The sequence below is a fragment of the Formica exsecta genome, unplaced genomic scaffold (assembly GCF_003651465.1).
Source record: "Formica exsecta isolate Colony F162 unplaced genomic scaffold, ASM365146v1 scaffold4, whole genome shotgun sequence".
NCBI lineage: Eukaryota > Metazoa > Arthropoda > Insecta > Hymenoptera > Formicidae > Formica > Formica exsecta.
In genome coordinates this window covers 630,907-643,149 of record NW_021851238.1, presented here as the reverse complement: position 1 = coordinate 643,149, position 12,243 = coordinate 630,907, and the positions used below count along the sequence as shown (strand labels likewise).

The 12,243-nt window shown below is 36.8% G+C and overlaps 1 protein-coding gene across 15 annotated transcripts in view; it reads left to right on the top strand.

Annotated features, from left to right (window-relative positions):
- Window positions 1-7,501: 7,501 nt before the first annotated feature.
- Window positions 7,502-12,243, top strand: part of LOC115239876 (ephrin type-B receptor 1-B) — a 106,578-nt gene continuing 101,836 nt past the window's right edge. For 12 of the 15 annotated variants that reach the window (XM_029814685.1, XM_029814680.1, XM_029814677.1 and 9 more), the window contains exon 1: window positions 7,503-9,039. The gene's annotated coding sequence lies outside the window, so the exon portion shown is untranslated. Of the gene's footprint in view, window positions 9,040-12,243 lie in introns of all 15 variants that reach the window. The other 3 variants (XM_029814686.1, XM_029814675.1, XM_029814674.1) reach the window with 1 other exon arrangement.

Here is a 12,243-nt window from a genome sequence, read left to right as displayed (position 1 = left end):
CGATCTCTTGGATCGAAACACGCAAAAATCGCCTATCTGCCATGAAGAAAATCTCAACCGCTACGCAACGCTACGTGCTATTAGGAACGCATGAATAACCAGAGAACAAGAGCGAAAAGAAAACCTTGGTGATTGCGATTATTCCATGGAAACACGGAGAGATTTGTGTAATCGACGAGTTTGCCTTACAAACAGCGCATACATAATAATACGGACATTCTATAAGAAAAAGTTTCAAATCTTAAAAAAAAATTTTTGTGTGCGTGTGCGTGTGTGCATACTTTTTTAAAGATATTATAATAAAAAGAAATGTATATAATAATAAATAATAAAAAATATAAAAATATATATACCAAAAATAGAAAATATAATCTCTCTCTCTTTGGAAAATAATTTTCTGACAATAAAATTAAAAATTAAAAAATAAAAGTTAATCATATAATTTCAATTACATATTCATGATTATATTAGCTGGTAATTATGTATTTCATATTTTGCGCGAAATTTATATCTACATCTGCGAATTTCGCAAAGTTCAGCAATTTCCTGACGATACCTACTTATTTTTAGCACAACTCTACTCTATCTAAACGCAGCCCGGCTTGCCTCTGATTTCGTAACGGACGATGAATGGGATTAACACGTAAGGAAACCGACGGATGCCGAACGGGGCGTAATCGGTCGTTACGAAATCGTTCGCGCAGAAATCCTCTTCCGCGGTCCGCGTTGGATCTCCTCTATCAAGAGAGAGTAATATGCCGATCGATAGATCGTTTCGGATGGTTGGTGACCCGGATATGGACGATGGGTTGAGCAGTCAGTTCTATTGAATCTGAATGCATTTTCAGGTGTAAACGATAAAAATTAATAACAAAAAAATAGCGCGCGCGAATAAATTAACATTCTGGAGCATACAAGATACTCTAGAACACTCAACCTTAACGTTTACCTAGATAAATCTGTAATTATATGCGCGTACTTTCTTCTACGTGATCAATCGCTAACTTTTAGACGAATCGTCAATTCATGAAATTATCCTGTAAAACGGAGATGCGATTTATATCTGCCTACATCTGTTTTCGACGCGAAAGAGTTCACAGCGCACGTAACTTTTATTTATATATCCATTCACGAGTTTTCTGAAGCTCTAATTGTGTGCCTCGAGCGCTTCGTTGGCGAATCAAGCGGCCGGCAAGGTTTTAAAATGTGCCATTTTTCGCGATCTTTTCTAATATCGCTAACAAATGGCTAACCGAGTTAGCGCCGGTCGAACGGTATCGTGCATAAACCGGAGGAAACCGGACGAGAGAGTGTAGAGCAGCTCCTTTGTCTCGACGTCGATTCCATTGTTCCGGACCGATGCGTAGAAAAAACTTAAAGGAACAACACGATGACGGTACGGGCGCGCACGAATTTCTTCGACGAGATGACGGCAACTCAGCGGTCGCTCCGACAAATTCGTACAATTATTTCTCGATTAGGAAGGAGAGCCGGGAATGATGCGCGAGATTATATCGCCGGTGTGTTAATGGAACGAGCGTGCACGCATCAGTCGAGTTTTACATACGTTCTCCGTTGCTTCACTCATTTACGATAACTGTTTGATTGCAAAAGCATGGTGGACAATTTCGAAATTAATAATATTTTTTTTTTATTTAATTTAATACGTAAGATAAAAGAAGAAACTCCAGAGAGGAGGGAAAAAAATCTTAATTTATTACGTGTTCTAGGAATACGATCTCCCTTTTAGACAGCACAATATATACTTTATATAAGTACTTGATAAAATTTTAACGGCGGTAAATCGTATATAAGTAAATTTTTAATAAATAAATTTCACATGCACACATAATAGGAAATAAATTAAATTAGATAAAAAAGACTTACTTAAAAAAGACATGAGACGATGACAAGCTGGCATAAATAAGATAATGAAAATAAATTACGGTCATAACTTAAACAAGTCTGACTTAATCTTCAACATTATTGTGATACTAAGAAGTCGTAATCTCATACAACACTAAATCAGGAATTTCCTAACTGCAATAAACAATTATAGACTTTCGAAAAAGATAAAGAAAAAAGAGAAACATCGTTCCGAACGAGGAGCGATGCATCGCTGAGAGCAAGTTGTAAGGGCAGGAAGAAGAAGAAGAAGAAGGGGGCAATAAAAACTGATCGAAACGTGTCTCGATGGGGCCGACCTTGCGGGCCACCAATGTCGAGAGAGCCGTCGAGAAAATAGAAAATTGTGGTGCCCCCTAAATGCGGGCGGTGTGATGTCATGCGGAAATAGCCGTCCGTCTACTCTCGCCAATACGCTACCACACCACGTCGCCGTCGCGGCCGCAACCACACACAAGATAGAGGAACGATCTCGATCGATCACGAACGATTACCCTCCTCGCCTCAACTACGAAAGCAGAGCCAATAGCTCACGACACGGAGTCCAGACTGGTATAATCTCGATGGATCCAAAGTTCGAAGTTAAGTCGCAGAGAAACATCTGACGACAATCGCGTTTTTATCGACACTGATAGGCCACCAATAAACTTTCATTCTGATTGAATAAATATCTGTATGCATATTAATTTATTATTATTATATTTTTTCTCCCCGATTTTTATATTCCGATTATATAATTGTGATAAATCAAGAAAATGAGAATTAAATCGTCTAATCTTTTTTTCTTGATTTATTAAAGCATATTCATTGAATTAGAATTCAAGAAGTAATATCTTTAATTAAGCTTTCAAAGCATTCCAAAACATTCTCAACGCAGAATTAATTGTTCATCTTTCAGATGACAAGCCCACAAAACAAAACGTAAAATGTGCAATACATTATTAAAGTTTAATAATTGGGGGATGATAAAAATAATTATATAAAACGTTTTTATCTTGAATTTATCTTGAAAATTATGAAAAAAGGAAGAGAAGAAAATTTATCTATGATGTAAATATAATATATGCAACAATCGTTGATCACTGACATTCGCGATCCTATATACGGTGACCTGTCATATGTCTCTTCTCAACACTTATATCGATCGCTCGAACTATCGCTATCCATCGTTTACGAGCCTCTAATAACCATAACTCGTATCGTTCGCGACGATTACAATTTTCCTTGCCGTATCTGCCGCAATTATGGCAACTAATTTAATGCTTCCGGCGCGCCCCGACGAATATAGGTATCGGGCCGGATCGACGAAGATCGCTAATCTTTCTGTTATCGGAAATTGTAATTCAGTTGCGGCTAGAAAGAGAGAGAGAGCGAGCATTGAGAACAGCCTTAATGATCAGGATTTTTTCTATTTTGCGCCAAATCAAGTCAGATCAATATCTTTATATTATAACTATATATTTTAATCATATATACTAATTGATAACAATGTAATTTTAGTTATAGACCAATCTTGGCTCTAGTAAAATGATAGATACTCACAAGACCAAGACCTTCGCAAAATCTCCCGAATATTTAGTACCGGAAATTAAAGAATATTAATATATATCGACTTCGCGATCGAGGTATCGTGTCGTATTTCACGTAATTCACTTTTATCAAATATTTCAATAACATTTATAAGAGAGAATGACTCAGATTTTAAATATTGTTTCTTTACAATTGGCTTTAAAGAACTACGGATTATTGAGACTTGGGTATCTTGATATATGAACTTCTCGGCTGAATGCCTTTTCAGGATATGAATGATATAGAGGTGCGAAAAGATCTTGAGAGGCTTTCATAACATTCCTATACCCAATGTAGTTAAAAGCGAAGAGTCTCATGCAACGTTTTTTCTAGTTCGAGCTGACAAAGAGACTCGGTTACTTGCGAAACGGTATCACGAATGTGCGAAATCATAAGTATTGCAAAATGTTCTTACAGATTGAGTAAAACACGTTGAAAATTCAAGATCTTTTCTTAAAGTATATTGCTTAAAATTTGGAGCATTTCGTAATTTTTTGATAAAAGTATTTTTTTCTCTTCCACACAGATACAATTATTTTATCAAAAATATCTACATTTATTTATAAATGTGCTAATAAATGACGTATACAACGCATTCATAAATAAATATAGTTATTTTCAATAAAATAATTGTATCTACAAAAAATGTAAACTTATTGAAATATTTTTAGACGATAGTATAATATATGTAAAATAATGATATTTATTTCTTGATATTTTATTCTATGTTAAATGCACATCATTATTAAGAACAATTTTTCCTTTGTCTTACTGCCATTTGATTAATTGTCTCAATAAATTAATATTTAATTCTTTATATTTAATCATTTATATCAATAATTCAATAAATTTAATTTGAAGTCATTACAAAATCAAACAATGATCGCTTCAATAAAACCTTTGGGGTGAGTAAATTATTATACATATTAGAATATATTTAATCTTTATATTTATAAGTTGTAAAATCCAGAGAAAATTAGATTAAAATCCAAAAGATTTATCTATATCAATTTTAAGATTCTGTGCGTTTAAATATAAAAATATTAATTTTATTATACTTTAATTTTTTAAATACAAAACTATGTAAATATAAGTATTTTTGACAAATATCCACAGGATTGCGAATCTCATGTATCCTACTGAGCAATTCCTCTGATTAGAATGCCAACTTTTAGTTATGATAAATTAATTATAATATCGTGTGTGTGTGTCTTTCTCTCTCAGATCATAATAGTAAAAAAAATTCAAAGAACCTTTTTTTACTCTATACATACAATACAAAATTGTTAAATTTATTTTCTTTATTTCAATATTTCATTATTTATTAATATAAACAATAATTAAATGAAATATATAAAGAATATATTGGTTTAAAGCAATTATAGAAACATTAGTTGACACCGAGCACTAATGAGAATTTATGTTATTTGTTATTTACTTTCTGTGTGTGGTCTATATATGAATAATTGTGACTTTCAAAAATATGATAAATCAAAAAGTACCTCTCGCTATGATTATTTGTAGACCAGATAAAAAAATGAAGCAGTTATATTCGGAGATACCTCGCGAATTTAAATTTCTCACATTTGATGATATATCATCGTAAAGATAATATATACATATAATGAATAATTTTTAGTTTACTCTTACCTCGATGACGCCGAAAAAACCATTATTACCCCGAAATAAACTTACCCTGAAAACATTCAGAAATTTAAAAGAATTAGTATAAAATTTTATTTTGTAAAGTTGCGGGAATTATGGCGATTTTGAAACGCAGATTATATACATACTCGTAATATCCTAGTGATGTCCTAGGATACGATGCCTTGCGATGTAACGAATCGACGTAACCAAGGTTGTACAACGATGCGATTCGATGCAGCCAAGGACACAAAGTATCAAGAGATTCACTTTTATGCACTTCTTTTAAACTTTTCGCATTCGAAACGAAACGAAACGTTACCCGGATGCATCCCTATATTATTAGTACGTTGCACTTCCGATGCGCGCGCGATTTGGCGTCGCCGCAGAATATTCAATGTTATAGATGCACTTCCCGATATTTTTAACGTAACCGCCATTTATTCGAGAACGATACGAAAATTACGATTTGCGATTTATTTTACGACTTACAATTTCCGTGAGGCCGGCCTCGAACTTTTTGCATTCAAAATCAAACGAAATAGAACGTACGTCTTACGCTTTTCGGAGACTATAATATTTTATTATGTCTTTATTATGTCACACTTTCGATGTGCGCGATCTGGCGTTGCCGCAAAATATCCAACTTTATAGATGCACTTCCCGATATTTTTAATATAACCAATATTTATTCGAGAATGATGCGAAAATTACAACCTGCGATTAATTGTACGACTTACAATTTCCAAGAGGCCGTCCTCGAACTTTTTGCATTCAAAATCAAACGAAATAAAATGTATGTATGTGTCTTATGCGTTTCGGAAACTATTGTATAAGACATTTTTATTCGCACTCTTTCGACGTGCACGATTTGGCGTCGCTGCGGAATATTCAATGTTATATATATAAATGCACTTCCCGATATTTTTAACGTAACCACCATTTATTCGAGAACGATACGAAAATTGCGATCTGCAATTAATTTTACAACTTATAATTCCCACGATGCCGTCCTCGAACTTTTTGCATTCGAAACCAAACGAAATGAAACGTATATGTCTTAGGCATTTTTATTCCGTTACACTTTTGATACGCGCGATTTGGCGTCGCCGCAGAATATTCAATGTTATAGATGAACTTCTCGATATTTTTCATGTAGCCAACATTTATTCGAAAATGATACAAAAATTGCGATTAATTTTACGATTTCCGCGATGCTTTCTCTGAATCTTTGCACTCACATTTGTGGCACCACCGCGGAATATTCAACGTTATAGATATGCAAACAATTTTATCGGTATGTACTTCTGATATTTTTAATGTAGAGAAAATTTGTAATATTAAGCGAGAAAATATTTTGCCGATTGTGTTCAACGTAACGCTTTACGTCGTTACATTTTTGAGCGGATTAACAATTGTACTCGCGCGCTGCGTGTATTGTAAACAAAACAAGGCTCACGCTCCTGAAATTTTTTTCCCATGCTCTCCGTCCTCACGTTTGTCAACATAGTTTCTCACTTAGTGTTATCTAGTCTAGATTATCGAGAGTTGGTCCGAAATTTTCTCGATTTTTACTAGTGTCATACGCAAACACTCATGCGATCTAAAATATTGTGAATAGTAATAAGTCAATCTGATGAATATTGTAACGCGTTTGTTAAAATAATTAGCCATAAAAATTATTATACAACATTCGCGTTCTATATTTGATATATATGTATATGGTTATGTCACGTTTATATTCGATATACATATACGCGTGTTAATATCACATATTCAAGATATGTACGTATATATGCGTATGTACATACACTGACTACTAATGAAGCTAATCGAAATTCACACGATAATGTTATCAAGATCGTTCATCGATAATCTGATAATTCTAGCGATAACACTGCCGCGTTTTATCCTTTCCTGTAATTTTCCGACTCGAAAGAGTGAAGTGAAGCTTGCGCATTTTTCGCCGTTCGATTTAAATGTAGAGCGCAATCACAGTTTGATTTTATGGACTGAAAAATTGAAAATTGAACTCTCAAACGATACGTCATAAATATTATTTAATCTTTGATCCAGTCGTCACAACTAAAGAAAATTAATCTCCATTTTCATCAATTTTTAATACAAATACTTTTTGACATTACTAATTAACCTATTTTTCCAAATAAAAATACTAAATTGAAATGCAACGATTATGGATATTACATTAACGTTTTGATAACTCACTATAAGCATAATAATTTCTTAACATAATAAAATTTTACAATAAGATAAAATCTCTATAAAACTATGAAATCATTCTACATGGGGAAGTGGCATTTTCAAAATAATCTATCATCAAGGGAGGCAGCCTTGCGTCTCGATCACGTGATTCAACGCGGCGATATTCACGGCAGTGGAAACTCGTGCAGATTTCGAACGACAGTTGGTGAGTGCCGTGCCAAGGGCGAAAGTCGGCGACGCGCGCGGGATATATTCGCGCGGCCTAGGACATTCCGGAGTACGAGAGGACGACCGACCGGCCGATGTCACGCCGCCGAGATATTAGTGCGCATGTGCGCGGGTTACACTTGACGGGCTCAAAAAATCAATGACCTCTCTCCCTCGGCCGTGATCTCGCGAAATATATTCGTCGTGGTATAACGAAATAACGCTTGTCGGTCTCCGCGATTCGCACGCGAGGATCGCTTCATTATCGAGACAAAACATCGCGTCGCGCGCGCGCGATGACACGCATCTCGCTGGCATCGACGACGACGACACGCGGGGCAGGAGAGGGGAGAAGAGCGCGAGAACGCGGAGAGAGAAGAGAAGATGGCCGGCGCGATGAGGGTGCAGCTCGGGTGGCGGCGCTAGTGTAAGACGGCCGAATAGCGGTATACGCGGTGGAAACCAGCCGGGCAACCTCCACCGTTCGACACCGTCGCTCGGCGCTTCAGTTCGTGTCCTCTCGCTGTACACGACGGTGCGGTCGCGCCGGCGTCGTTCCTCGTTTCGCGAAATACAAACTGAACAGAAGGGAGAAAACGTAAAAGAGCGTGTAAGAGAGAGATAAACGTAAAGGAGAGAACGAACGGACTTGTGTGTCGCGCGAGAGAAAAATAACCGTGGAATTCGAATCGATAAACAAACATCGGAACAGTAACACGGGTGTCTATACATCGAGAGATCGTCGTTTGTTTTTATTCTCTATTCATGCTCGGAGTTGAAACGCGAGTCGCTCCAAAGGTGTCGTCAGTCGCACCGGCAACTTCGCACCGAAGAAGTCTACAATGTGAAAGTGGTGATAATCCAGTGCGCGGCTTAAATCCGTTCGCGACGCGTTCCATCTACGATAAATTCTTCTCGCCGATTATACGGTGCAACGATTCGCGACTCGCGTCTGTACGAGTGGAGTGGTGAACCGTTGAAAAGAGAGAGAGAAAAGGGGAGGGAAAAAGGAGAGACAAGCGCACGCGAGAGAGGAGCGCGTACACTCTCTCTCTCTCTCTATCTCTCTCTCTCTCTCTCTTTCCTCGTCGCGTCGCGCGCGCGGTGCACCGCCGCCGTCCGTCCACCTTTCGCGTTGCCGCGAATGCACGGGATAAAATGGCGCTTGCTTTCGTCCGTGCACCTCTATCGACCGTGACGAACTGTTCGACGGGATCGCGTCGGCATCGCTCGCCGCGGCCCTTCTGAGGGAATCAACGATATCCCGTGTGCAACTCGTCGTCGTCGTCGTCGTCGTTCCTCCCCCTATCCGGGGATCCATCGTCGGACGTTGTCGTGATCGTCGTGCCCCTTTCTTTATCTCCACCGTCGGGGTACCGTGCGCGAAATACCGAGTGTGTATATGTGTGTGCAAGTGCCAGAGAACATCGGGAGCTATCAAAAGCGGCAATTTCGGAGCGAAGTGCCTGTCGACGATGGAGTGAATTCTAGGTGAGTCCAAGTTACATTCCTACGATAATCCGTTAAGGATTGCTGCTGATATCTCGTGGGACATTTTTCATACGTCAATTTTGTCAAATTTTACGTTCTTTAGGCGCGAACGTGTTGAAAGCGAAGATATCATGAGACGGCCTTGTGATAAAAATCTGATAGTCGCAACAGTGTGTAAACTAAAGGTCACTGTATATGTGTGTATATATATATATATATATGTATATTAATCGCGATAAAGAGCGTTAATCTATGGCTTTTTACATCTCGTAGTAATCTCTAGATATTGTAAGTCAGCAATTCCGAGATGGTATATTTTATACGCGATCCGTTATATTACGTGAATGTAGATGCATCGCGAGGAATCGCGAGACAACTTCACGGCGACTCGCGTAACGGCGAAGTATTAACGATCGGTATCACGGTGAAAGGCATTAATTCGCTTCTCTCGTTCGTTCGACACTCCTAGTAGATTCCGTTCTAGCGCTTTTCTCGCATTTTCTCGCATTTTCTCGCGCATTTCGTTGCACTACGTTCTATGAAATTAAAGTGGTAAAATTTAAAAAGTAAAACACAAATTCAACGAAGCTTCTCTCTCACTTAAACGGTCAAGTGAATGCATTTAATGAACTTTTTGCATCTTTTTTTAAATTTATTCTCCTTTCGAAATATCTTAATCTTCTTCTATGTATATCGAGATCTAATCTGTGTGATATATAAACTTTTCTCGATTAATGCGTCATATTCTCAATTGTCACATAGCACGTGTGTAATTTTCTGGAATTATAATCCTTCTAAAATATTTTAAATCATTTTCCTAATTTTCCCGAATTTATTTGAGTCTAAAAATACAAGAGAGGGTGCATTGTATATTTCATTCTTCGATAAGAATGTCAAATAAATTAAAAATTAAAAATGACGAGGGAGAAAACTTAGAAGCTTACTGTTAGTTTTCTGTAAAATACTATAAAGTCGGGCAAGGAAGAGCGATTAATGCCATTTATACATTTATGCGAAGAAATTTTGGGGCAACGAGGGTCACGCAACGGCACGCGATATATGCGTGTACATAGTCATAGATAATACGCGTATATGCACAGGCGAGCACGAGCGTATGGCTTACGCGCGCGCTTTCGCACGCGCCGAAACGTGCCGAAGAACGCGCCTTCGGCATAGCGTGCGGCGCACAAATACGCGCAATGTCGTACCACACGGAAAATGACAGGCCGACGTGTTTGAGCTCGACTCTACGCGCAAATATTTTACGCGGGCAAACACTCGCCGCGACGGATCGTATCGTTTCCTCTTTCTCTCTTTTTCTCTTTTTCTCTCCCTCGCGCGTCGTTCGGCGAGAAAATTTTCTTCCTCGTTTCGTTACGTAATCCGTCAAACGTCAAAACGCTCCGTGTAGAACCGTTTTACGAAGTGGTCGTTTGGGGTTACCGTAAATTTTTTTTTTATATAGGGTAGTAAATTTCCTTTTTGCACTTTCCTCGAAATTAGAATCGAGATCAAACATTATTAACAATTTTGTTTTATGATTATCATTACACATTTTTTTTATTTGTACCGGTTGGCGATGTATTTCGTGGTATTTTTGCGCGCTGTGTATAATAGTAGGGAACTCACGTTAGAATTTTACTTAAATAAGTATATTGAACGATTAACTTTATATATTTTAAATTAAATAAATTCCTTTAATTTATACAGATTTAATTGTATATTATATTATTATCTATCGATATATTATGCTGTTAATCTTCGATATTTAAAGAATCATATAAATAATATATATGCAATAAATTTAACTTGAATAACAAAAAAAAAAAATGGTTTATGCATCGACTAAAAATTATTGACCAGATTAAATTTCAACAAATCCACGTAATTGACGCAGGAAACGATCGTAAATGTTGAAGAGATCGGACGGAGGGAAATGAGTTTTCGTGACACGATCGCGTCACAAATATGTTGAACGAACCGATTGTTATCGCGTGGTTGACAGTGGACGTTTAGGTAGGAGTGTAGTAATCTTTCGGCAAGCTATTAGATGAAACAGGCTACACAACCCTCCGCTTTTCTACCTGTTGTTGATCTGGGCGGGTAAGGCAGATCCTATACACAAGGTTTACCTCGAGTATGCGGAGCGTGTAACCTTTTCAAAATTTTGACTGTGAATCGTGATAATAACGCTTTCTTCCACCTAAAAGATCTATCGCTCGACGGTTAGTTCGACGCAAAATATATTTTATCGTTAGTTGGAAATTTACGCACACGCTCGAAATATGTATTCTTTAAAATATATCACGAGTATGGCTTTAAAGATTGAAATATAGCCAACTATGTCTATGTGTGTGAATTTTGATAATTTATATGAATCTTAAACAAGAATGATTAAAACCTGCCATTTTCTCTTTTTGATTTACGATGAAATTGCGGCCTAGAAAAGCATAAGAGAATAAATATTTTTAAATATGAAAAATTGTGTATGATTTTTTATTTTCGAGTTTTATCATGGATGTAGCTGGTATTTTTTTATTTTTAAATACGATATATGTTTGATAAAACCATTTTTTTTGCGAACAAAAAAATGTTTTCTTCTTGTGAAAACAATTTCTACATTTGTGAAATCTTTGTTTAACAAAAAAAATTTAAAAAAACGTGTGTAACGGTAGAAAAAGAATAAATTGTTTAATATGCTCGTTGCAAAACGTTTCTCGTTTCACGAAATAATCGGAGAATTGAAGGGCTAAACGGAGGAAATATGCACGATGCGCGAAATAACGACAACCTAGTTTATTAACCATTAACCTCTCCATTAACTATTATATTCGCAACATTTAGCGGCTCGCGTGCAATATCGCGCTCTCGCGCGTTGATAAAACACGACAGTTTCAAAACAGTTTCCGCTTCGATCGCAAGCGCGTTGAACGACGGTGGCCTCGTTTCGCGATATAATAGTGTAATCGATTTGGTAATGATTGAACTGCCCCTCGCGATCCACGAATACATTTTAATTACAAGGAAACAAGGTTAATAAAATAAGATTTAAATGTCGTCGCGTTACGCGAGCGTTAAGTATAATATCGCGTGTGTATTTTAAATTTCTTTTATGCTCTAATTATGGTCTTATTTATATAAAAACATTTTATACAAAAATATGTTATATAAATTTTATATATTTTTTAAAAATATCTATCTTTT